Source organism: Rattus norvegicus, chromosome 9 (genome assembly GCF_036323735.1).
Source record: "Rattus norvegicus strain BN/NHsdMcwi chromosome 9, GRCr8, whole genome shotgun sequence".
In the NCBI taxonomy this organism is placed as follows: Eukaryota; Metazoa; Chordata; class Mammalia; order Rodentia; family Muridae; genus Rattus; species Rattus norvegicus.
The window spans coordinates 19,743,557-19,770,371 of NC_086027.1; the positions used below are offsets into that span (position 1 = coordinate 19,743,557).

At 47.6% G+C, this 26,815-nt stretch overlaps 1 long non-coding RNA gene across 4 annotated transcripts; it reads right to left on the reverse strand.

Annotated features, from left to right (window-relative positions):
- Positions 1-11,482: 11,482 nt before the first annotated feature.
- Positions 11,483-26,407, reverse strand: LOC102547709 (uncharacterized). Of its 4 annotated transcripts, XR_001839738.3 has the most exons (6): positions 26,298-26,383; positions 20,534-20,584; positions 17,612-17,754; positions 16,737-16,948; positions 14,597-14,647; positions 11,483-12,273 (listed from the first exon to the last, which is right to left on the reverse strand). It is a non-coding gene; the product is annotated as an uncharacterized LOC102547709 (long non-coding RNA). The 4 variants fall into 4 exon arrangements; XR_010054700.1 differs by lacking the exon at positions 20,534-20,584 and having other exon boundaries at positions 11,985-12,273; positions 26,298-26,407; XR_001839736.3 differs by lacking the exon at positions 16,737-16,948 and having other exon boundaries at positions 11,985-12,273; positions 26,298-26,394.
- Positions 26,408-26,815: the final 408 nt, after the last annotated feature.

Consider the following 26,815-nt stretch of genomic DNA (forward strand, 5'->3'; position numbering starts at 1 on the left):
GACAGGATATGTCACACCGTGCATTGTGATAGGGAAAGAGATCAATGGGTGGGAAAGGATCCACCCCAACCCATACAGCAGAAAGACAAGTTAGTGCCCTGCAGGGGAAAGGGGGCTGTGCAGTAACCAAAGCTCAGCATAAAAGGCCGTAGGGTCTAGAGTAACTTTTGATGTGGGTGTAATTGAGAGACATTATTCAATAAAGGAGGCAAGAGAGAGACGTTGTATGTGTGTCATTTTCAGTTATACCATTTCCAGTATGTAAATAAGAAGAACCATGCAAATAAGGATAATTTTGATTGGTCAATTGGATTCCAGGCTGTGACTTCTGATTGGTCATTGGGATTCCAGGCTGCCCTGCTCTACCAGAAGTCTGGTCTGTATGAGGCTCACAGGGTAACAAGATGTGAAGTTTTTCTGTTTGGCTGATGTCTGAGGCAGGTGTGTAGACATTCCCTGGTGGGAACTGTTTCCTTTGTCAGTCTCTTAATAACAAATTCTCCTATATATCATGATGGTCCAAGATATTGTCAGCCAGACAGAATTTAGATTTTCCTGGGAGATGGGCCTCTCTGGGCATGCCTGTGGGGGCGTTATCTCAAGTAGGAAGATTCACCCGTTATGGGTGGCACCATTCGCCTGCTGGACTCCTGGACTGTGTGCTGAAGAAATGGAGCTGACCTGACCTGCTTTTGCCCCTCTCTGCATGCCGGTTGTGGATGCTATGGGACCAGCAGCTTCAAGATGCTGTTGCTTTCACTTCCCTGCCATAATGATGTGTCCTCTGAACGAAAACAACCCCTTTCTCTTTTGTTGTTTCTGTCAGGGCGTTTGGCCACATCAATAGGAAAAGGATGTAAGACATTCCTGAAGTAACTTACGTATAATTAACGGTTACAAATCAACAGCTATAAGGTGGACAAGTCAGTTTTTGACAAATAAGAGTCTAACAGTTCATGAATACAGTTGGTCCATGAACACATGGGAAAGTGACCAATAAATTAACCCCCAGGGGAAGCACATGAATATCACTAAGACTGTAAAGACAGAGAACTTCAATTAAACTTCAATTAGCAGTTAGGAGTACTGTTCCTTCAAAGGACCCAACACCTCCCATCAGGTGACGCACAACAGCCTGTAACTCCAGAAGAGCCAGCACCCCCTTCTGGCCTCTGCAGGCACTGCGCTCACATGTGCATACTCAAACACAGGCCAGACATGCATAACTTAAAGTAATAGAAATAAATCTTTAAAAATGAAAACAGCCAACACCACCAAATGCTGGTGAGGGCTAAGAGCAACTAGAATTCCCTCCAGGGATGATGGCAACGAGAATGCTGTAGCTATTTTTGGAAAATAGCCTATGAGATTTTAGAGAGCCAAATACACATCAACCTATGACCCAATAATTCTCTGAGGTGTTTACCCAAGAGAAACCAAAATGCATGAACCTAGAAGGATTTTTTTTTCGAAAACCACTCAGTGCTGTGCTTTTCTTAATAACCTCAAACTGGAAAGAGTCCAAATTATTTATTAGTGGCAGAATGGATAGTCAGACTGTCATACATTGACAGCGGGGTGCTTCTCGGAGGTGCAGAAGAAGCTATACTGATGCTGTATGGATGAGGTTCAAAGCTATTCTGCTGAGCTGACGTAGCCCTGCTCAAAGGCAAATGCACTAAGCAGTCCCGTGTTTGCACCACCATAGGACAGACCCGTGTGTGAGGTATTGTACACCAGAACACTATTGCCTGTAGTAGGAGTGGAATCAACTTGTGGTGTGGCCCCTAAGGACATGTGTTATGCTGGTGCAGGTGTGTGCGGGTGGCACAGAGGGCTGAGTGTTTGGGGCTGGTGTACATGCCATCCAAACTGACTCTAAATTTAGTATTTAATGATGGAATGGATTAATAGATAAGAGGTAGACTGGGAGGAAGATTATGTAATCTATCAAACAGAGCAAGATGTTAACTATGAATTGAAGTGGTGGGTGTCCACTCTATAACTCTTGTGCTCTTTATAAAAATCCAATTTTGGGCAGAGGGGAAAAATACTTCCATCCATGTGGCTTCACACATGGCTCCCGTGGACTCCGGTGATCTCTTTGCTCGCTTCCCAGGACACACAGTGTTTTCCGCTCGGTCCACAACTGTCTTTCATCTCCTCACCATGCCTGGCGCCATTTCTGGCCACTTCAGTGAGTCTCTTGGAAGACTTACCCAATTCGTCCTCCTGGGTGGTGTTTCTGACTTGAGATAAAGAGATGTTTCTCTGGGTACCTTTGCTTGTCCCAGTCGACAGCCACAGTAACCACCAAGTCCACAGAGGCACCAACGCACAGCACAGCCTATGGCCAGCACCTGTGCCCTCGGGGTAGCCTTGAGGTGAACATCCATTTTCACCTTGCCTTGTGGTCCCAGGATGTTGAACTCATCCTGTTTCCATTTTCTTGGCCATTAAATGATCAGCTGAATTGTAATTCTAATTTTTTTCCTTTTCCTCTCCCCCCTTTTATTTATTTTGCTTTTTTCCCCACAGCGCCAATTCAGAACAAATGCTCAGAACCCGAGTGTTGAATCTGGAATGAAAGCAACTTTAATGAATAAGAATAGAAAGCACAATGTATATTCCTTCTCCCGAGATTATCCACTTTGCCCAATAAAAGTATTTCAATGAGAAAATTGATGCTGTTCTTTAGCCCCTGGACCGTTTTTAGTTGGGCATTTTAAAAAGCAGCAAAGGAGGTAGGAGGCAGCTCTCTAATCCATACTCCTTACAACACAGAGGTGTTAGAGTCGGAAGGCTCATTTGCAACTGTTAACCTTGTGGCTGTTCTAGATAGCTGCACGGTCATGGATGGTCTCTGTGGATGATGAAGATGTGGCTCAGAGAGGTAAAGAGACTCGCCTAGAGTCACACGGCAACTTCATGACTGACAAGCATTAGTGGATTTATTCAGTCAATGGGTTATTTTCTGGACATCCATGCCTTGTCAACCCCCACATGGCAACACACACTGCCTGTAACCCCAATTCCAAGGGACACAGCATCCTCTTCTGGCCTCCTTCAGCGTTGCATGCACATAGTACACATACATACTGGTGGGGGAAATTCATACACAGAATAAATAAATAATAAATAACAAATAAATAAATAAATTTTAAAACATGTTATTCAATATTTTTACACATTTTTTTCTGATACTAGATTGGTCAATCCTCCAGTGTTAACTTTGTAGATGGCAACATGATGTCACAAGGTCACCTGAGTCAAGCACGGGATTTTAGCCTACATCAGGAGAGATTTGAACCCCCTCTTATGTCAACCAATCCCTTACAAACCTCTGTTATAGCAATTTGACCAGTAGTATGGTGGAGCCTCCATGAAGATCAGCTCATATTGGCTATATAGAGGCTACTCTGTGTGTGTGTGTGTGTGTGTGTGTGTGCGTGTGTGTGTGTGTGTGTGCGTGTGTGTGTGTGTGTGTGTGTTTATGTAGTACATATGTGTGCATGTGGATGAACACATATGGGTGTGCATCTGGAGGCCAGATATCAACATTGTGTCTTCCAGTCCTACATTTTCACCTGACCTTTTGAGACAAGAGTTTCTCACTGAACCCAGGATTTAGGTTTGCTTGCCTTTACCCCACCTCACCCACACACCTGCCCTATTCCCCTCAAGCTATGGTTACAGACAAGCACCACCATGTCCTGCTTGAATATAGATAATAGGATTCTAATTCAGTTCTCCTTGCTTGCAGGGCAGGCACGTACCGAGTAAGCCATCTCCTCACCCCCTAAAATGTCTGTTTCTGGGGTACCAGTAGGTCCAACCTCAAGTGAGTCCACCTCATCCTGACCCATCAGTGCCCGTCGGGTCCTAAGACTATTCTTACAGTTCTCAAAGACTGATCTGTCCCCCAGCAGCCCCCTGGAGGGTGGCACAGCTTTGCATGGTGAAATGAAGATCTCACAGGTCCTGATTCTGGGCAGCAGGATGCCTTCCTTGTGATCAGCGGTAGACTTTGCAAGGCACAGACATCACAAGGAAGGCTGGGCCAGTGAGCGGCGGGGAGGCAGCAGGGCAGGTGCGATCTATACAACTGTGTTAGAAATGGACGGCTCCTACCGAGCACCCATAAATAAAAATGAGATTATTCTGCCGCGAGAAGGACGAAGAAAAGCAGAATAAATACAAATAAAAGCCCTTATGAGGGCGATCGGATAGGTTCGGGGTGTTTTGAAATCTCAGAAGATCTGGGTCCTTGCCTAAGCAAATGCTAGGCCTGGGGTGGGGCCAAGACCACAGAACCACCTCCAGCTGAATTCACCTCTAAACCCTGGAGTCTGCCAAAGAAGAACCGCTGAACATTCTAAATGACCCAAAACTGCTGAGAGCAAGAATGGTGCCTCCCCACATCTCTTCCCAAACTTTGAACAGAATCAGGATTGTTTCCAAAAATATCCACTGAATGCACGCACAGAGGTGAGACAGTGAAGCCTTGACAGAGGTCAGGGGGTTCTGTAATCGAGGGTTATCTGCTTCCTCTTCCTTGTTGGAGGGCTCCACAGTAAGATAGGGAAGCCAGAAGAGTAGCTCTCAGGAATATATCAGCTTCCGGTGCCAGAGCGTTGACTGTGCATCACGCCTTCGATAAACATCTGCTAGATTAATCAGCCAATCGACTCTATTTCCCAGTGAAAAATGGGACCCGGAAGCATGCTCGCCCGTAAGAAAGGGATAGACCCTGACTGAAGAAAGGAAGGAAGAAAGAACAAAACAAATAAACAAACAAAAATCTATAAAATAAGAATTGAGGGGGGCTGGAGAGATGGCTCAGCGGTTAAGAGCACCCGACTGCTCTTCCAGAGGTCATGAGTTCAATTCCCAGCAACCACATGGTGGCTCACAACCATCTGTAAAGAGATCTGATGCCCTCTTCTGGTGTATCTGAAGACAGCTACAGTGTACTTATATATAATAAATGAATAAATAAAAAAATTAAAAAAAAAAATTGAGGCCCTCAGAAGATGAGGGCTCTCCTTTCAAGATGAGGCTCTCTCAAACAGAGGCTTCTTGAAGAGAAGCTATGTGCCCCCAAGAAGATATGGGGGTCCCTGAAGATAAGGCCATGTTCCCCTCAGACTAGAGAGTCCTGGGGTCAATGCTGTTTTCTCTCAGACGAGGCCCCTTGAGGACAGGCTGTTCTCTCCACCCCAGACGAAGCCCACATCATGGCATGAACGTGCTCCCTGCCCCCTGCAGCCAACATCACAATGTTCTCCTTTCAACAGCTCCTTCTGCAGACGAGCTCAGAAAAGCTCAGTCCCCGGCACGTCCACGAGCATTTTTTGTGTTTTGATCCTGAATGTATTGGGTACTCATTAATACAGGGGAGGAAAAGAGTGGAAGAAAAAAAATAATAATCCAGGAAATAAAGGCCACATTGTGGCTAAGTTCATTCCAGCAGGGGCTCTCAGCCTGGAGGGAAAATTCTAATGCTCGCACAAAAATTCATGAATAATAATTTCTGAGAGGCTCAACATTTTAAACACTAGAATTTTTTTTTCTCCTCTCAGAAGCACACCACTACTGTTCATAGCAATGCAGACACTGACAGAAGGAGGTTCCTGGGTCAAGGGAGGAACAGAGATGCAAGCTGGATGGTGAACTGAGGTGGTGGGCGTCCGGAGAGTTCAGAGGAGACACAGGGGGCACTGGAGGCCAGAACTTGAGGGCAGAAACACGTCATCATCACCCAGAGGAAGGGCGTGGCACAGGCTGTGTGCCTTCTTCCTGAAGATTCACAGAGCTTATGGTCTCAGCCCTCACCAGTTATGGCATCCAGAGCTCGGGGCATCCTCTATGGTAGAGTGGGACAGAAAGCCTCACGGTCCATGTCAAGTGTGGCAGTGGGAATTTAAGATCAAAGATATGGAGCTTTGTTCTGTGTGTTGAGAGGAATGGAAACTGCCCACTTCCCAAATGATTGTGATGGTGGTGGTGGTGGTGGTGGTGGTGGTGTGTGTGTGTGTGTGTGTGTGTGTGTATGTGTGGTGTTTGTGTGTGTGTGTGTGTGTGTGGTGTGTTTGTGTGTGTGTGTGTCTGCTTGCATTGCGTGCGCATGTGTGCGGGCATGCACATATGTAGATACAAACACATTTGTGTACACTCAAATGGGATCCACAGACTGTATCCTTTGTAATCTCTCTCCACCTTATTTTGTGAGACCAGGTCTCTCACTGAACAGGATGACTGGGCAATGAAGTCCCGATGGCTGCCTGCCTGGGGACTACAGACACCCCATCACCATACCTAGGTTTATACAGGTGACAAACATCCAAACCCAGCTCCTAATGCTTGCAAGGCAAACATTTACTGAATATGCCACCTCCCCAGCCTCCCAAGTTAGCCTTTACAGAGTCATTTGCTTGAGCTCTCTCCCCAGAAGCATCAAGGACTGGTGGGCAAACTGGATAATTCACAAAAAGTTTGCAATGATCTAGGTGGTCATTCCATCCAATTCCATGGAGCATGTAGTTTAGCCCAAGAAAGTGGAAGAAGAGGTGTTATTTCCATTTTACCTTTATTTCACATTAAGGTTCAGGGCAGCAAATGACTTGACCTCAGTCTTATGTCAAGGTGAAGTTGAGAGAAAGGACCCAGGTATCTAGATTCCAAGACAGCCTCATCCATAAACACCTCACTAGGACCTCCAAGGTGAGACACACAGACACTCGAGCTGTGTTCAGTCTCCAGCCCCTCCCTCCGGATTGCCCTACCCACAGGTGTCATGGATCCTTGGTCCTGTTGGTATCACTGTGGTCCTTAACCTGACCCATGTGTGGTTGCTTTAGGAATGAACATCTGGCCTCCCCCACAAAGTGCCCTGCGTTGTTTCTGACACATCCTTCATGGGGTGCACACAGAAAGCAGTGCACTCAAAGGAATCTAAATAGAGTCCTAGTCCTAGCAACACTGGTTGAGATGTATGGACTCTTCCTCTGTGACAGGCCCTGGGCTCAGCCACCATGTGAGCTCATTTTATCATCCTAGAAACCCCATTGGAGGAAGGGCGTCATTGTCTTTGCTCTTGTGCTGCATAATGGGGAGCTCAGGCACATAAAGGTTAAGTAACTTTCCCACCATTACCTAGAGAGGAAGCTACCCTCACAGGGAATGAGTATGGACCACTGCGCTCGGAGTCCTCGCTCCTCAAGCCTACACCACACAGCCAAGCTTCTGTGTTTGTAAGGATTTAGCCCACTGTGAATCAAAAATACTGGGGTGGGGGAAGCCGTGTCTACACTGAACACCTAGGGGCTTTTTCTTCATTATTCCCTAAGTGGTCCAGGATGGGAGCTATTTGCAAAGCACTTACCTAGTATTAGGTGTTGCAGATATCAGATAAAGCCGCAATGACTTAAAGTATTTGGAAGTATGTGCATGAGCTTCGTGCAAATGCTGCCATTATGATTATGAGACTTAAGCATGAGAGGATTTTTGTTATCAATGGGGTTCCTAGAATCAGTCCCCTGGGGGTACAGCATATGAACCGTAACTGTATGCTTACATCCAGATATCCACCTAGTCATTCTTCATCCTTGTATGTATGATGGGGTGGTGTATGTGATGCATATCCACGTGTGTGTGCACACATGCATGCAGAGGCGCATGGAGGCCAGAGGTTGATATATACAGTGTCTTCCTTAATTGCTTTCCCCGTTATTTTCTGAGACAGAGTCTCTTACTGAGCCTGGAGCACACCAATTTGGCTACATTGGCTGCCTTCATTGAAGTTTCTATTGCTGTAACACAACACCATGTCCAAAAAGCAAGTTGGGGAGGAAAGGGTTTATGCCACCTGATACTTTCATATCACTGCTCATCAACAAACGAAGTCAGGACAGGTTCTCAAGCAAATCAGGAGCCTGGAGGCAGTAGCTGATGCAGTGGCTGTAGAGGAGTGCTGCCTACAGGCTTGCTCCCTTGCACCAGCAACCCCCGAATTCCCTCCCTCCCCTCACTGGCTTGCTCCCCACCCCCACCCCCACCACATCCCCCTATCCCCCTTCCCCACTCCCCCATCCCCCACCCTTGCTCAGCCTGCTTTCTTATAGAGCCGAGGGCCACCACCGGCCAAGGGATGGCTCCACCCACAGCAGGCTGTGTGTGTGTCAATTACTAATTAAGAAAATGCCTTATAGCTAGATCTTAAGGGCACTTTTTCTTTCTAGGGAATGGTGCCTCCCAAAGTGGGTGAGTCTTTCCACATCACTGAACATTATCAAAGACAATCCCCTACCAAAAAGCCCGCAAGTCAACCTAACTAGACAGTTCCTCATTGGCACTCCCTTCTTAGGCGATTCTAGACTGTGTCAGCTTGACAGTTAAAACTAACCCTCACACCAACTATAACCGGTGAACGAGAGGACCGAAGTTTCTACCCGAGTGTGGTATTCTCCCACTTATTCAATGCCTACTTTCATTCAGCAGACTCAGCTCAGCGCAGCTTTGAGTATGAAGCAGTAACAGGAGCACAGGTCCCAGGAGCTGCTCACAGTAGAAGTGGTGGCATTAAGATTGCAGCATACCACCATGGCCTCAGCCACTCTCACCCTACAGCCGCAATAGGCTGATCTTTCCAGTCCGCTATGATTTGAATCTGAGATGTCCTCAAAGGTTCATGTATTAAAAGGCTCGTTTGCAGCTGATGGAACCTTGGAAAGCAACTGGGTTGTAAGCGCTCTGACTTCATTAATGGGTTAAGCCATAGTTAGACTTCCAGCATGAGCTTCGGTTTCTCCCTCTATGTTATGACAGGAATGAGTGTCTAATGACTATGAGCCCTAAATTCTGGATGTCTTTACAAGTCCCAGAGGAGCCAGAGACAGTTTTTTTACATTCTTAGATGAGTGATATAGTCCCTGCATGGGTCATGATATGCCTGGCCTAGGTATGTGGTTGTTATGGAATCAAGTGATTTTTTTGTTATCTGGACTGGAAACTAACATAGCCCACATAACACCGTGGGCTTCAGGAAGCCTACCTGTTCCTGTCTTCCCAGAGCCTCATCCTCTCGGACAAGAGGCTGTGTCACAGGTCTAGGGACCCACGGATGCTCAGAGTCCTCTAGACCTTTAGAAGCTTGTGAAGGGCCCAGTTTAACGACATGAGGTTCTAAGGGCTGCCTCCTTTGAGTTTCCTCTCCCTCCTTCCTCTCCCCTCCCTCAGCCTGTTGCTTTAGAGAAACTGGACACCTGCCTTCTTATCTCTACCTTGAGTATCCCAAACTCTAATTAAGTCCGTTGCAGCCTTCTGATTGAGAGGCCTTATCAGGATACTTAACCAATCTAAACAATACATGGAGTTGGCCAGCACGGGTCCTGCATGCTAATTGAACTTCATTCAAGGTCTCTGGCAGAGAGCCTAGCAGGTCATCATTGTGATCCCCCAAAGGAAGGAGCGAGGATTCAAGAGAGACTACTTGGGCCTCTCATGACTCAAAGTCCCGGGTCACCTGGCAAGAGCAATGCTGGGCAGGTGAAGTTAGGGAAGTAGGAACTGCTTCAAAGGCTCGTTTTGGCCCCAGATATGTGACGTTACCCTCTGGCTCAGTGCAGCTTCATGGCCTGCTCCCTGGATACTTGGGCCATGCCTGGGAAGCAGGAGAGAAGACTCAGCCAAGAAGGACCAATGCAGACAACCTTTTCTAAGAGATAAGCAACTCAAAACCCAGCTTCTAGCACTTCCTCTGCCAACCCAAATGAGTTACCTCCCTCAGTGGTATCAGTGTTTACCAACACCAGACCCAGCCAGGACTGTAGCTCTGTAACACAAGGAGCCCTTGATTCTTATGTGTCAGGAATATCTGAAGCTGGGAAAATTACCAACTCCCACTTTCCAAGGAAGCTGCCATTGATCCGTTAGCTGTTAGAATCCATGTAAAGACTTCACTTGTGAGAAACAGTATTCTGAAGGCCTGGAGATGTAGCTCAGCTGATGGAGTGCTCTCGCAGTATACTTGAAGCCTTGGGTTTTTATCCCTAGCTCCACAGAGCACACTGGTACTCGTGGCTCACATCTCACCACTCAGAAGGTAGAAGCAGTCTAATGAGTATTTCCTTGAGGGGAGATGATTCCTGTCCAAGAGGCCTAGGACCCACACTTAAGATCCAGACCCAGGAACAACTTGAGCCTGTAACTAACAAGGTCCTATGTAACAGAAAGGAGGACACGCAGGGGTGGCCTTCCTGGAAGAGAAGGCCAGGGAAGGCCAGGCAGGAGACATCAGGAGTGAGCCGGGCCAACACCCCTAAACAACAGAATCTAGGATTCTGGACCCATCCAAGCAAGGCAAACCTGGTCCAAAAGAGGAGGGATTCTGATATTTCATTTTCAAAGGTGCCTCAAACCAGCTTAGAGCCAGCTGCCGTCAAACAGAAGATACCAGACCCCTGCTAATGCTTGCTAGGCAACTCTTCCCTCCCTCACCCAAACTGAGGACACAAATCACTTAAGCTGAACGCTTAGCGTGGGAAATTACTACCAGCTAAACTTGCCTATGAGATCACGTGCCCAGTGAACTTTAAAATAAGCAGTTTGTAAAACAGAGAGAAGAACCCATACGTGTACTGTTGAGAAAAGAAAAAGCGAGTGACAGAGGAAAAGGTAACACCTGGAGTGAGGGTAAGATTGTCCCTCCTGATTCCTCCGAAGACAGAGAGAAAGGGGGCTGCTTACATTAGAGTTTAAAACCTGTTCTCTGCACTCCGTTAGCGTGCCTGCTATTCTAGGCTGATACCCAGCCTTGCAAAGTTACAAAGTAACTCTCGGCTTTTGCTAGAGTCTCCAGCACTCTTATGATGGAATGAAGGTGTCTCACGTCATCCTGGCACACCTGAGATGAGTAGATGGTTCTCCATCCTTAAGCAGGTGATCTCACCCACCTTTGAAATCCAAAGCAGGCTCTACACCGTGGGACTCAGCATGAACTTTGTCTCCATGGGAATTAGAACAAGGAGAGAAAAATGTCTAAACCAGGCTCATTCTGTCAAATTGGTTCTCCTCTACCGAGAATCTATGGAATGGGGGGAGCTTTGAAGATGGGAGGAAAGGAAAGAGGAGACTTTCCCAAGTAGCTGGCCAGGCTGAGTAGGTTGGAAGGAGAAGGCTAGGCAGTCAGGAAAGACTGGGGCCCAAGCTTGATTGGCATCCCAACTCTTCCAGTGTAAAACTGGGCCACAGCCGTATAGAGGGCATGAGAAGCCAAGGGGCTGTTGCAGATGCTGGGTGAGAACATCATCTATGGGGCCCTTCATAGCTGCTCCCTCTCCTGCCAGATAATCAAAGGGGATCTCCAGGCTCCCTAACTTAGCGCTTCACTGGATTCTGGGGGAGCTAGTGCACCGGGGAGCAGGATGAGGCTGGGAAATGCTTCTAATTTGAAGCTCAAAGGAGATACCGAGGGAGACTGTCCTTTGGAATAAGAGATTTGTTTAGCAGGGCCACCAACACCTTTTGGGTAACAAAACTTTTCCTGAGGAGATACAACATCCATATTGACTCACCCCAGAGAGGGAACCCACAGCAGACCAAAGCCCGACTTGGCAAAGCAATGAGTTTTCTTGGGGATACTAGCAGGAGTATGAGTGAGGGGCTACTTATAGGAGCAGAAATGATTCAGAGACCTCTGCATCTCCAAAGCTCAACCCAGCATGGGTGACAGCTCACAGAGCTGGGGACCTGGAGCACACTGCAGGTAGCTCAACAAGTTGGAGAATGTGTTTTCCCGGTGCCTCAGCTGATGTAAATATTTTTGAGGCATCGTGGCCTGCTTCTACTTCTTCCAGGCAGCTTGTCTGGTCTGAGAGTCTCCTTTGCAGCTCAGCTTGTCTGAGAGTCTTTGAAGCGTGGCTGTGCATTTGTGAAAGGGACTCTTGGCTTTTGTCGTTTACTCTGGCAGGAAGAGGCCTTGTGAATCTGGTCAGTTTCAGGGACTTCCTGAATCTGTTTTTGATTTATTTACCTCTCTGCTTAAAGAACTTCCTTTTGGAATGGAATGTTTCAGTCTTGGAAGAAACTGATACAGAACAGGGCCAAGTAGACAAGCAGGCAGGATGCAGCATGGTCTCTGAGGAGAGATCAGGCCCATGTGGCAGAGTGAGAGGCCCTTCTTCAAGGTCCCAGAGGAATGGGGCTGATTCCCCACTTGACCGTTGATGGATAGTCCATAGCACTTGCTTGTAGTCAGGCTGTCTCTGAGTAGCTCTGAGGGTGGGAGGGCAAGAATGTAGAAAACCAAGTCACCAATTTAGTTCTAGAAACCAAATGACTAGTTACTGTCATAGTACAACCAAAATGGGAGAGTGTTACAAAATGCCAGAGCTTTACAGAGTTGCGTGGCCTTGGCTAACAAAGTGGGCTCTCCCCTGCTTGGGGATCTTCTCTGCACCACAGCTCTCTCTGGCTTCCCTAGACAGTTCCTTTCCTTGGCTTTTCATGCCCAAGTGTAGGAATGGCTCTGAATATAGAATTGCCTTCTGCAATTTCTCTGCTCCCCTTTCAGTGGGTTCTTTATAAAAACTCTCACCAATCCCCCACTTTGTATGTGGAGTTCGTCTTATGCCCCGTGATTTGAGCAGTCTGTGCTGCAGCTCCTGGGCTGACAGAGCCTGGAGCACTGTGTCCAGCCACACTCTTGTCCTGGCTCCACCCCAAGTGTTTGTCCCTTTCCTTCTCTCCCAGGCATTATTTTCCCCAATCCAGATGCCATTCTTTGAAGCTCTATCCCCGGCAGCGTGTCTTTGTGTCCCTGTCCCTCTCATTACAGGCGCGAGCACAGTTAGCTCACATTAATGAACAAACACAATGCCAGCGCTTAAGTCCTGACAACATGGCTTTTATCCTGAGTTTCCTAGGTGCCTGGCTGTTTTGAGCAGAACCAAGTTGATCAAGGAATTAAGGAAGGATTAAGCAAGCTGGAAGGCGCCTGCTAATCCGGCAATCAGACGGACCCGCGAGAATCCATCCCACCTCCTTTCTTAAACTCTGATCATAAAATAATGGAGTGACTGGCTCTTTTGTTAAATAGAAGATCAGCAAAAAGCAGGTCAATCGGGTTTCCCATCAGGGTGGAAGGAGGGGGAAAGAGGGAGCTAGGTAGTCCACAGAGAGAGATCCATCCTCAGGGGAACCACGTGTCTCAAAACTTTTCAGGATGACTTCAAAAGCATTGTATGTGCACATATATCAGTATATACATGTATATGCTGTATATATGTATAGTTTATGTATATGACATATGTGGTATATGTATGTATATGTAATTCATGTGTAATTGTGCTCACACCCTTATTTATTTGTGTATGGAGAGGGTGGATTCATTCGTGACATGGTGCAGGTGTGGAGGTCAGAGGACAGCTACAGGAGTCATTTCTCTCCTTCTACCGTGTGGGTCTCTAAGAGAGAATTCAGGTCATGATGCTTGGCAACAAGTTACCTGCTGAGCCACGCCATCGGCCTCAGCATCTAAATCTAGTCTAAACCGCAAGCCTCCCCGGCAGCGTGAGTGCCAAGCTGTTTCCTCAGCCGTTCTCTCGGTAACTGGGAAGTCGGTGTGGAAGGCCAATGTTTTCTTCTTCTCCCAAACACAATCTCTAGAATTATGCCTCTTCGCATACAAGAAAATCTGGCGGTGCTTGGGAAACGGCTCAGCTGTTAAAAGCATTTGCTACTCTTGCATCGGACCTGGGTGTGGTTCCTAGCACCCACAAAGCTGCTTATAACCGTCCCCCACTCCAGTTCAGGGAGCACAGTGCCCTCTTCTGGCCTTCAAGGGTACTGTGTATGTGCACAATAAATTTACATACATGCAAGCAAGACACCCATGCATATAACATTAAAAAAAAACAGCTAAGGAGTGGCAGAGAGAGAGAGAGAGAGAGAGAGAGAGAGAGAGAGAGAGAGAGAGAGAGAGAACACTGAGGATTTGAACCAACCAAGATCCCGGGATGGTCTCAGTTTTCCACTGAATGCTCAAGTAAGCCACCCGTTCTTTTTGAATGTGTGCATACATGTTTGTGTGCACATGTCTATGTGGAGGCCTAAGGTTGATACTAGGTGTCTCCCTCTGTTGTGCTCCATTGTTGCAACAGGGACCTGCACGCTTTGTGACAGTGGTCCTCCTAAGGATCCCATGGCTTGAGACATCACTCCAAGCCCCTGGCTACTGTCTCCTCGGGACATAGAGTTAGTTGATTTATAATCTTACCAGTACCTGACTCCTCCATGCTCTTTGTCATACATGCTATGTCGAACTAAATCATGGAACATATCACTAGCCTCTCAAAATGTATAGGAACACAGCATGTCTGCAGATCTTGTCAGGTTGGATCTTACTTGTGTGCCCATTTCCAAGAGAGGCGTTCTCACAGCAGACTTCCAAGTATTCTAGCTCTTACAGCATTTTATTCCCCTCTCCTGTGACGTCCCCTGAGCCATGGATGCAGGAGCTGTGGTATAGATGCAGCCATTGGGGCTGGGCTCTCCATGGCCCATTGAGCTCTGCGTTGTGGTTTTCTGTAACACTCACCATTCACTGTGGGGTGCAAAGCAGCTTCTCCGATGATAACTCCACTTCCCTCTGGATAGATGGATAAGATTTAGAAGAAGTTAAGGAACTGTGCTGGTCTCGTGATGTGACAAAGAACTATTAGCAACGAGTGATTACGATGAGGGAAAATCAGCCTCACCCAGAGATGAGAAGACCCCTGACTGGTTATTCAATCCAAGATGGCCATGGCTTAAACCATATATACACAAGCAAGAAAAAATGGACTCAGCAGTGTGTGTGTGTGTGTGTGTGTGTGTGTGTGTGTGCACACATGCATGTGAATATATATATATGTATTTACATATGTGTGAGTGTACATATACATATGTGTGTATATGTATGTGTGTGTGAGTAACAATAATATTAAAAGACATAGGCCATAACTCTCAGAGCAGAGGACATGGGAAGGGTTGGAGGGAGAAAACGCAGGTGGAAAGGGTGTAAGCATATTCTAATTTAAAACAAGAATAAATATATAAACATATAAAACCACAATATTTCCTTTGCTCTTGAAATTGCTTGGTGGAATGTCTCTGGGGATTTTTTTTCTGAAGCATCTCCTCTGATACCCCTCTCATAGAGGCTCAAAGTTTCTCTCTCCCTCTCTTCTTCCCTCGCCACCCCCCACCTTGCCTCTCTTAATGAGGTTCCTCTACAGGTTTTAAAGGAAAACTCCTTTTTCCTGAAAGGCCCCATCATCGTGCTTGCCTCGTGCATGTATTGTACATTTTTGGTCTAATTCTCTCAGTTTGAGGCCTCAAGGAGGGAGGAACTTGCCTTCCTCCTCTCAGCCATCCTCCTTAAGTTTTCTGAGGAAATTATGTACCAGTTTCCTTTCCCAGGCAGAGTGCTGCCTTATTACCTATGTATTACTATAGTGGGCACCCACCTACTTTTCAAAGAAGGTTCCTCACTGAACGTGGAGCTGGCCTCTCTGACTAGACCAGTGAACCAACAAGGCCCAGAGAGCTGGGGAACCGGAGTCAGACCAGTGAGCTTGTACAGAGAGAGTTTTATCGCCTGAGCTTCCCCTCAGCGCTCTCTCTCTCTCTCTCTCTCTCTCTCTCTCTCTCTCTCTCTCTCTTTCATCTTTATTAACTTGAGTATTTCTTATTCACATTTCGATTGTTATTCCCCCTTCCCGGTTTCCGGGCCAACATCCCTCTACCACTCCCCCTCCCCTCCCCACACTCCCCCAATTACCACCCTCCCCCCAACAATCACATTCACTAGGGGTTCAGTCTTGGCAGGACCAAGGGCTTCCCCTTCCACTGGTGCTCTTACTAGGCTATTCATTGCTACCTATGAGGTTGGAGCCCAGGGTCAGTCCATGTATAGTCTTTAGGTAGTGGCTTAGTCCCTGGAAGCTCTGGTTGGCTGGCATTGTTGTTCATATGGGGTCTCAAGAACTTCAAGCTCTTCCAGTCCTTTCTCTGATTCCTTCAACGGGGGTCCCATTCTCAGTTCAGTGGTTTGCTGCTGGCATTAGTCTATGTATTTGCCGTATTCTGTCTGTGTCTCTCAGGAGAGATCTACATCCTGCTCCTGTCGGCCTGCACTTCTTTGCTTCATCCATCTTATCTAGTTTGGTGGCTGTATATATAGAGGCCACATGTGGGGCAGGCTCTGAATGGGTGTTCCTTCTGCCTCTGTTCTAAACTTTGCCTCCCTATTCCCTCCCAAGGGTATTCTTGTTCCCCTTTTAAAGAAGGAGTGAAGCATTTGCATTTTGGTCATCCTTCTTGAGTTTCATGTGCTCAGTGCATCTAGTAACCCTCTCTTTTTGATTCTTCCTCTCTTCTATGTGAAATGAAGTCCTACAGTAGTCAAGTTAAAGAGAACAGCTTAACTCAGTCCTGGGACTTAGTGACTTCCGTAATCGCTGGCAGCTGATCCCCCTCCCTCTCTCCTTTGCAGGTACCTGAGCTTCAGGAACATTTCTGAGATTTCCAGGTTCTTGCAGCCTGGATCGAAGGATTGGATCAGAGACATACGGACAGCGATGGAAACAGTTTGTTATGGACTTGAAAGTCGCTAGAGACTGGGAGTGGGCCAGAGCTAAGAAACAGCTAACATTCAAAAGCCGAAGGCCATGAAATTTCTTTTACAGGCCATTTACCTAGTGTGTGCTGCTCCTATGTACAGAGTCCAAGGCTTTTCTCATGCATGCTTTGAGGTTACATTGAGTTCAAGACAGAAAAGTTCTGAGTCTTCTTCTATTGGCTGGCTCCTTTCTTGTGCTAACCTGAGCCTTCTTTCCCCACGGCCACGAAGGTAATGTCGTTCTTGAGACTAGAGTTTTCCCCATTGTCTTAGTCAGGGTTTCCATTCCTGCACAAACATCATGACCAAGAAGCAAGTTGGGGAGGAAAGGGTTTATTCAGCTTACACTTCCACATTGCTGTTCATCACCAAAGGAAGTCAGGACTGAAACACACAGGTCAGGAAGCAGGAGCTGATGCAGAGGCCATGGAGGGATGTTTCTTACTGGCTTGCTTCCCCTGGCTTGCTCAGCTTGCTTTCTTATAAAACTCAAGACAAGACCACCAGCCTAGGGATGGCACCACCCACAATGGGCTGGGTCCTCCCACCTTGACCACTAAGTGAGAAAATGCCTTACAGCTGGGTCTCATGAAGGCATTTCCACAACTGAGGCTCCTTTTCTGTAGTAACTCCAGATTGTGTCAATTGACACACAAAACTAGCCAGTACACCCATCCTGGTAACTGTACTAGCTTCTGCATGAGGTGTCCCCTTCTGATCCTTCCTGGCCATGATGCTTAAGCTGTCTGCTGGTAACAGAACCCCCCCCTCCAGTCCTTCCATGCTCCCTTTAGGGGAGCACCCCCTAGGCAAGCCTGAGACCCAGCAGAGTTTTCCCCCTTCTCTGAGGTCACTCCATGGCTGTCAGCCATGTCCCCAGTGAGAGGAGAGATCCAGAAACAGGAAACTTAGACAAAGGAAAAGAGCCCAGCATCCAAATTCAAGTCTCACCAGGGTATCCAGAACCTTCTCTGTTTCTGTGAGTTCCCTGTCCAGCAATTTCTGTTACCCCTGTGCGTAGCTTCAGAGACTCCAAGCTGAAGTCTCTTGTTCAGCATGATAGTTAACTTCAACTGTTATTCCACACTGGCACACTGGAAGAGAATTTTAATAAGAAATTATCTAGACTGAGCTGGTCAGTGGGCTTTTCTGTGAGAAATCCTCTTGATTGGTAATTGTTGTGGGAGAGCAAGCACACTGCAAGTGGCATCATTCTCTAGGCTAGGTTCTGAGCAGTATAAGCTTGAAGTAAGGAAGTGAGCAAGAGTCTGTGTTTCTTTTCTCTCCTCTCTTGATTGTGAGTGTGATAGCTTCTGCCCTCCTTCCCTACAGTAACAGACTGTAACCTGAAATTCTGAGCTAAATGACCCTTTCCTTCCCTAAGTTGCTTCTCTGTCATGGAGTCTACAGCAGCAACAGAAATGAAACTACAGCACTTGGTGTCCTACTTAGCATCTCTGCTGCTGTTAGATTGCACTGACCAAATGCTACTTAGCCAAGGTAGGGGACTGGGACGAGTATTTCAAGGGAAGTCAGGGCAAGAACTCAATGCAAGAACCTAGAAGCTAAAAAGAAAGAAAAGTCAGGGATTAACCTGGCTTGTTGGCTTGCTCCCCAACCCTTGCTTGGCCTGCTTCCTCTATACCCCAGGACCACCTGCCCACAGACGACAACACCCACAATGAACTGGGCCCTCTCCTCAATCATTAAACAAGAAAATGCCCACACAGACTTACCTTCAAGCCAATCTGATAGAGGCAATTTCATCACTGAGGCTTCCTTGTTTCCTAGTGACCCTGACTTGTCAAGTTGTCAAAAGCTAAGGACACTTGGGCCACTAGAGCTCTCCGAGTCACATCTGTCTTTCGTGTTTCCAACAAGACGGAGTCTACTATCTCTGACCCATGTGTGCCTCTCTGAGTAAAGTACCCAGGCCCTGCTACTGCAATCAAGAGACACATAAGGGTGTTCCACATGACCTTCCTGTCTCTGTCTGGGCCACTTGGCTTTCCAGGTTCCTTCTGCCAATACTTCTGGCCTTTGTCCTTGCACCCTGGGATGTCACTTCTGGCTGATCCTGCTAGAACACTTCTTAGGCTTTGTTTGGGGAACCCGAGTGAAGCCTTCCTTGACCCAACTGCACTCTTCGAAGAGACTTTTCAACTGTTTTCGATCGGTCATTGGTTTATGCCATCGTTGTATTGACCTGGCTCCCTCCGGCAACTGGAAGCTTAAAGAGGACCAGATCCACAACCGCAGCCCACTTACCTTTCTATGCCACTTCTGCTTGGAACTGTGCTCCTCAATGCTTGGTGAAGGAATAAATAATTGGGTTTTCTTCATTCACAAAACTCCCCTTTCTGGAGGCCTTCCTGTCCCAGTCTCTACCCAACACTATAGTGCTTTCCTGAGTCACTCCCCCACCAAACCCATCCTCTTTGCCTTCCTCAAAACTACTTGCTCAGAGGCCTCCCATGGCTCACTGGAGTTACGGCTGTAGTCTCTGGCCACCCCTGCTGCTTGTCATCCCCACGAAACAGCCCCATGCCTCCTTCAGGCCCACTCCATTGTCTCTCCTGCTTGGAGGCTCTTTCCACCTTCACAGGCACCCATCCCACACTGGCTACAAATCTCTACACAGAACCTCTGTCTCTGGCCAGCTTCCCTCATTAAACTCCCCAGGCAGTAAGTTTCCTATTTCAGTTCTTCTTCTGGGAACCCACTGACTATATCTAAGCTCAGACCTTGTTTCCAGACACTTCATAAACACTCTAACTCCTCACAGGTCACCAAGCCCTTTCATATGCATTATTTGATTTGATCCTAAAATCCCTTCAGGGAAGTTCAGGCAAACACTTTAGCAAATACCCCCCATTGCAAAGGCAGCTTCGGAAGAAGGGAGTTAGTCTAAGGTCACTGGTAAAATGTATGTCTCCCAGGTTCACAGTGGGCTGGTCTCACAGGGCCTCGGCAGGCTCCTGGGGCTTTCTATCCCTTGATCTCTCTTCTTTCTATCTCTGCTTCTAGTCTCCTCTCTGCAGATTGGCTTCCTCTGCATTGACTTAACCAAGTCTCTGTGTTGCCGCTCATGGCCGAATGCTAACTGAGCTCCAAACTCTAGGTCCACACTAGCTTGTTTCTTAAAGTCACCTCTCTGTTCCAGTTCTCAAGAGAAACTGATTGGTTGCTAGGCAGCCTGGCCAGGGACTACTCAGCCCTGGTACAGACGGGTGCGAAAAAATGAAAAAAGTCACACCATTCACTTCCTATTCAGGAAGACAGTGTGAACTGGACAAACAAGGGGTCAGTGCGTTGTCATGGATACAAAGGTCAGCACTTAAGTAAGGTCTGTATGTAAATGTGTGGTATGCTGATTATTAACCACAGCCTAGAAACCACGTTTGGTTCTCTGGGCTTCAGTTTCCTCTTGTTGACAATGAGGATAACAGGTGCACTGTCTGTTCAGGGTTGTGTGGCCATGTGTTGACGGTCCCCGACACAAAGCTGGACAAGTGGTAAGGGCTCTAACAGATTGGACACTTACGTTTGCTGTGAGATGTATCATATAAGTCTCCATTGTGAGTGAAGTCACTAGACTGTGCCAGGAACCCAGGGCTGGTACAAAGGAATTCATATTTGGAAATCATTCCCCTAGGAGATTCTATATGTCTGATCCAATACAGAAGCTGCGATCAGCTTACACCATGAGCTGACTCCCCAAGGCAAGAACTAATGAGAACTAATGGCATGGTTCCCAGGGGTGGGCGTGTTTCCTTAGCCTCAGTGTGGCTGTGCATCCAATGAGGCCTCTGGGCACATAGTGTCCCAACCTGGACTTCTTAGCTACGTGGCGTCTAAGGAGTTGAGACTTACATTTCAGCTTCTTGTATAAAATGCTGGGCTAGTATCCATCTCACCAGCTGTCTAGAAAGACCAAGAGGGTTTTGATATATGAAGTTTTTAGAATAATATTCACCCCAAATCTGTGCCTATCAGCTTTTTTTTATTAGTAAATATATACTTTCCCGTCTCCCTTTGGCCATTAACTGCTAGAAAGAGATGGGAAGAAAAAAAAAAACCATACTCTTGACACAGCATCAAATCACCAATATGAAAGACATAGTAAACACAGAAGAAAAGTTTTTGATCCAGCCTCCACATGGAGAGCCTAGTGAGACCGTGACTAACCACGTACACTCAGATGGTCACCTTTACCCAAAATAGCCGAAAGCCTCACACCTCTGAATCTAGAGGCAGTCACGAATGCTCAGTCATTTCACAAGGAACCCTCCCTAGACTTGGGCCTGCCTCCTCTCAAACCAGGGCTCCCTAAGGACAAACTGTATCTTCCCTCAGACTGGGACTCCCCGAGAACTAGCCGTATCTCCCTCAGACTATGGCTTCCGGAAGACAGCTTTGTCTTCTTAGATCTGAAGACCCCAGTGGCAGATCACCTTTTCATACCAAACTTAGACTATTTCCGGACCACTCCTGGAGTCAATGGCCAGGACAAGGCCCCATCTGGTAAAGTGGCCTCTTTCCAATCTCAAACAGTACAAGTGACAGAGCTTCTGCAGGCTGCTTCCTGCCGCTCAGATTGCTACATCTCACACATCTTAATCAGCATTTAAAATTTTACAAGAGCGTCTCAAGGCATGATGGCAACCATCTCACCTTTGGAAATTGCAATAAATAAATAAATTCTCCCCAGAAGACAGCAACCAACAACTTTGAGGTAATTTGGTATAAACTTATCATCTTGCCCCACTTTTCTATCACCTGAGAGAAGGGGCACTTGTTCCTACAGCAATTTTTACCTCTGGAGGTTCCCCACCCTTCCCAGAGTAGTTGTACACACACACACACACACACACACACACACACACACACAAACACACAAACACACAAACACACAAACACACAGAGACACACGCACACAGAGACACACGCACATACACAGAGACACGCACACACATGCACACATGCACACACATATACCATGAAGACTAAATCTTAGAGAAATGTCATGGTTTGGACCAGGGATCTGGCTCAGTGGGTAAAGTGCTTCCTGCACAGGCTTGAAAATCTGCGTTCAGATCCCCAGCACCTCCGTGAGCCATTTCTGAGCGTGTACCAATATTCTGAGTGTATGATGTCAAGGCTGGGGTAGAGACGAGACGATCCTCAGGTCTTGCCTGCCAGCCACTTATAACCCAAGCGGCAACCTTCAGGTTCAGTGAGAGACCCTGTTTCAGAGCCAATAAGGTCTGGCGAGATGACTCAGCAGGTAAAGGCTACCTGGTATGAGGAGAGAATAAACCCCATAAGTTGTCCTCTGACATCCACATGTACAGAGTGCCCCAATAAATAAATTAATATAATTAAAAATTGTTTTAAATTGATAAGGCACAGTACACTCTCAACCTATGCCCTCCCGCACACCGTCACCTACGCCCCCCTGCCTTGCATATACATGTACCAAACAAAAATAACTTAATGGGTTGTGATCGTTAATCTTGACCCAACTCAGAATCACCCAGGAAGCAACCCTCTGGTGGTGTCTGAGGAGGAGAGAGGTTAAAGGAGATGGACCCAGAATCGTCCATCGTGGGCAGCATCGTCCTGTGGTTTGGGGTCACAGACTAAATACAAAGGGAAAAGGAAGTCAAGTCGAGCACGGGCACTCTCTTCCCTTTGCTTCTTGATCCTGGGTACCACGTGACCAGTCTCCCAGCCGACCCTGCCCCTGCTGTGGCGAGGCTGTACTCTCAAAGCGTGAGCCAAACTAGAAACCCTCCTCCCTTAAGTTGCTTGGTGGAGTATTTTGATATGGTAACAGGAAAAGGTAACTAGTGTGTGTCAAAATTCACCCTTTACAGTGCTCGTCAGTAATTATACAGTCTGTCTGTCTGTCTGAGGTATCCACAGTCACCGGGCTTCCTCTGCTCCCGGACATCTTTCTGGGGTTCAGCGGGTGCTCTGAGGAGCAGAAAGTCACACCGTGAACCCCAGAATGCCATTTGAGTTTGTACTTCAGCTCAATTGCTGTGAACATGTCTATTGACCTCTCTTAGCCTCTTACCCCCAGCAGCTGCCCTCCCTTCTCCCTCCCAGGACGCCATGGCTCCCCATCAGGAGGAGGTCGCTTTGCTAACCACAGCAGCTGCCCTAAGTTTCCAAGCAAGGTCTGGCCAGTGGCAGCCAGCCCTTCCTGTATGCTCTTTGAATAGAAGAGAAGCCTTTGCCCTAGAGCATCCCCTGTCCTACCAGACACAAGCTCTGTCCCCAGACAGTGGCAGTGCGAGTCAGACCCTGGCACATCTCTACCATCTGCTCGTAGAGCTCTAAGTGGGGCGACGAGGCCTGTCTGTCAGTCCTGGCCTAACCGAGCAATCACCGTGAGGGGATCTCCTGACAGAATGGAACTGAGCAGAGCTTCAGGCTTGGGTTGTCTGCAGCCCAGATCTACAGATGTTCAGAATACACCTGAGACTGTCTCTGTTTCCATGTCCAGGGCTGTGTCACTTCATAAGGCTAGCCCAGGGTTCGCAGTACTTATTTATTTTATATTGTTTACTTCCTTTGTGTGGAGGTCCGGACAGTTTATGGGAGTCAGCTCTCTCCTTCTCCCATTTAGGTGCATGGGAGAATCGGGTCCCCAGACTTGGCAAGACACTGAGCTGTCTCACAGATACCACTTTTGCTTATGCTTAGGAAAATTTAGTTTAGCCGCAGACAGTGCACTGCCTCTATTTCCTCACCTAACAGGAGACAGCAGTACCCACCCCACGGGAGCATTAACAGTGTGAACTTGACTTACCTAGAATGTACTGGCTATAGGACATTGCCCACTGGGTGTGCACAGAAAGAGGTTGTGATGGTGATGGTGATGGTGAATGTGGTGATGATGATGATGATGATGATGATGATGATGATGATGATAGTGGTGGTGGTGGTGGATGTGGTGATGATGATGATGATCATCATGATGATGATGATGATGATGATGATAGTGGTGGTGGTGGTGGATGTGGTGATGATGATGATGATGATGATGATAGTGGTGGTGGTGGATGTGGTGATGATGATGATGATGATGATAGTGGTGGTGGTGGTGGATGTGGTGATGATGATGATGATCATGATGATGATGATGATGATGATGATGATAGTGGTGATGGTGGTGGTGGTGGATGTGATGATGATGATGATGATGGTAGTGGTGGTGGAAGTGATGGTGGTGGTGGTTGAAGTGATAGTAACATCATCATCTGTAGTAGCACAACTTCATGAAGGTAGGAGTAAATCATAGCTCATTAAATCTCTTCAGCCCCCAGCTGACCAACTACCACATCAATGAGAGGCTGGCTGATGATGACATTTAGGGAGTGACGTGGGAGCAGCCGGACACACAGGACACCTATCTCTTCAGCACTATCCTTGTAGATTTATTCTAGAATATACCACAATTAACCAAATGCCTCCTCTACCCCAGTCCCCCAAGCAACTCCATAAGGGAAGGTGCACATTTGCCTTCTGTGAAGAAAGCAACAGCTGAGGTGGTAGTGGTGGGTGTGCGGGGAGTCCAGGTCTGCAGGCTGTGAGCTGTTACCGTGGCAGACACAGGCATAATTAATCCACAGTGCTCTCCCTTCATTAAGCCTTCACATGCACACCAGGCTTAAATGCTCAGAGCGAGTTATGGTGTGTGGGAGGCTCTGTCTGCTGCAGGGGACAAGTGTGCCTGGGACAGGATGGTTGGTAGAAGGTGGGAGCCACCTTGACCTTCACCCAGGAGCTGCAGGTGTCCTAAGCATCACATGTGTATTGGGGATCTATGCGCGAATCCCTGCGATTCAGTGCATACCAGCACGGAGATTTTCTAGTTGGACCCTTTACCCCTGGGCTGATAGTCCCAGGGAGTAGAGCACATTAAGATTGCAGGGCAGAGCAGGGAAAGATCAGGCCAGTTGTTGACAGCAGCCTACCAATACCATCTCCCTGCTAGCTCCCTGGCTTCAGGGGCCTCAAGTTTCCCTCTGGGTTGGGTTTTGTACTGCCCCAGTTGGAGAGGAACTCCTTGTTTCATGAGATAGGACTGTGTTTCTCACACTGCTTGGGGACTGAGGCACTGGCAGACACACACAAATACACACATGCACATTCACACACATACACACAGGCATCACACACATACACACAGGTTCTCAAAGGCCATGTTGGTGCAACTCTCTACCACCTCCTCCTTCCCTTCCCTCTCCTCCTCCATCTCCTACTTCTCCCTGTCCTCCCCTCTTCTCCTCCCCCTCCTCTAGGTTTTGATTTGCTCCAAAGGGATCCCCCCCTTGCTTAGTTCCCCTCCTTTGAGCTCATTGAACTGCCATCTTTCGGGAGCCAACAGCTGGCCTCCTGGGCTCTCTGGGAAGTGTCCAGACACCTGTTAGCAGATGTGAGAGCAGCTGCCTCCTGCCCACCCCACCCTAGTGCGCTCACCTACTGAGCAGCATCCCAGGGAACCATCCCTAAGACCCCTCAGGATTATAACACAGAAGAAACATTAACCCCTCCGCCACCCACACTCACCAGAGAGTCTTCCTTTCTCTCTCCTGCCTCTTCAGGAAGCTCAAGATATAGTCCTCTCACTTGTAAAGTGGCTTCCCTCCCCATCTGCCCTGAGCTTCACGCTGGGGAAATGCCTGCAAGATCTCCACAATGGACTTTACCATCTAATGGTTTAGAATCTTACAGGAAAGATAAGCCAAGCCAAGAGACATGGCGAGCACCAAGCGGGGCAATGACTGTATCAAATGGTCACTGACACAGGCCAGGAGTGTTTGGGATCAGACTCATGCCCAACGGTGGAAGGAAGCTATTGCAGGAGGACTCTGAGCGTCTGGAGGTTTCTAGGGAGGAGCATGGGATTTGGGCTTAGCATCCACAACCTCCACTCTGCATGTGCGTGAGAGGTCAGGCTCAGAGCCAAGGACTTGACTTTCTCCTCTCATATAACCCCCATGAGGGAGGGCAATAACCACCTAGCTTACATATGAAGGACCAAACTCAGGGGTCAGGGAACTGCCAAGGTCACAAGACTAGGCAGAAAAATTGTGAGCCAGGCCTATGGATTCCTAAACCCTGGCTTTGAAGCTTACGGTGCTAAGGCTTTCCTTAACCTTGTGATATCCATACACTAGAAGGGAAGCCTGGAGGGCAGCATTGTCAAACATGACACACCTGACTCAGGTGGGAGAATCTGAGTCAGGTGTGGGCCACTGTCTCCTCAGCCTTAAACTCTTCCATGGAGGTGAATGTGCAGGGTGAGCTCCTACAAGGTAGTCAGTCAGATATGACCAGGCTTGGAGGTGACTAGAAGGCACCTGCACCTCATCCTCAGGCTGTGAAACCAGAAACTAAGATGAATGGACTCTGGCCAAGTGTAGGATCTGAGTGAATCTTCAATCATGGGTGGAGACCTGACACTCAGAACTGCCCAACACTCTGTAAGTTTGAGATCTAACTAGACAAGACATAGTGTCACCTCCTCCCTAAAGAATTAAACCAATTCCCTGGGTAGGAAAATCGCCTCTGTCAGGAAGTTATCTATTCCAGAAATCTAAGGAAATAGTACAAAGCCCACCTCAAATGCAGGTTGACTCAGTGGTCTAGTGGAAGTGGGCTCCTCCATGATGAGCCACCATTGGCCACTCTCTCCTCATGACTACTCTCCTCTCTATGGTTCTCTATGACCACTCTCCTCTCTATGGTTCATATGACCACTCTCCTTTCTATGGTTCTCTATGACCATTCTCCTCTCTATGGTTCTCTATGACCACTCTCCGCTCTATGGTTCATATGACCACTCTCCTCTCTATGGTTCATATGACCACTCTCCTCTCTATGGTTCATATGACCACTCTCCTCTCTATGGTTCTCTATGACCACTCTCCTCTCTATGGTTCATATGATCACTCTCCTCTCTATGGTTCATATGACCACTGGCCAGGTTCACCCTTGCCTCATTTCTGATAAACTATGTGTTCTCTGAGTTCATGGAGCTGAGACCATGAGGACCAGGGAAGCAAATGCAGGCCAGACCAAGACCACAGCAACACTTTGGTTTCCTAGGTCCCACTCTGGGAAGCCTGACCCATGTTT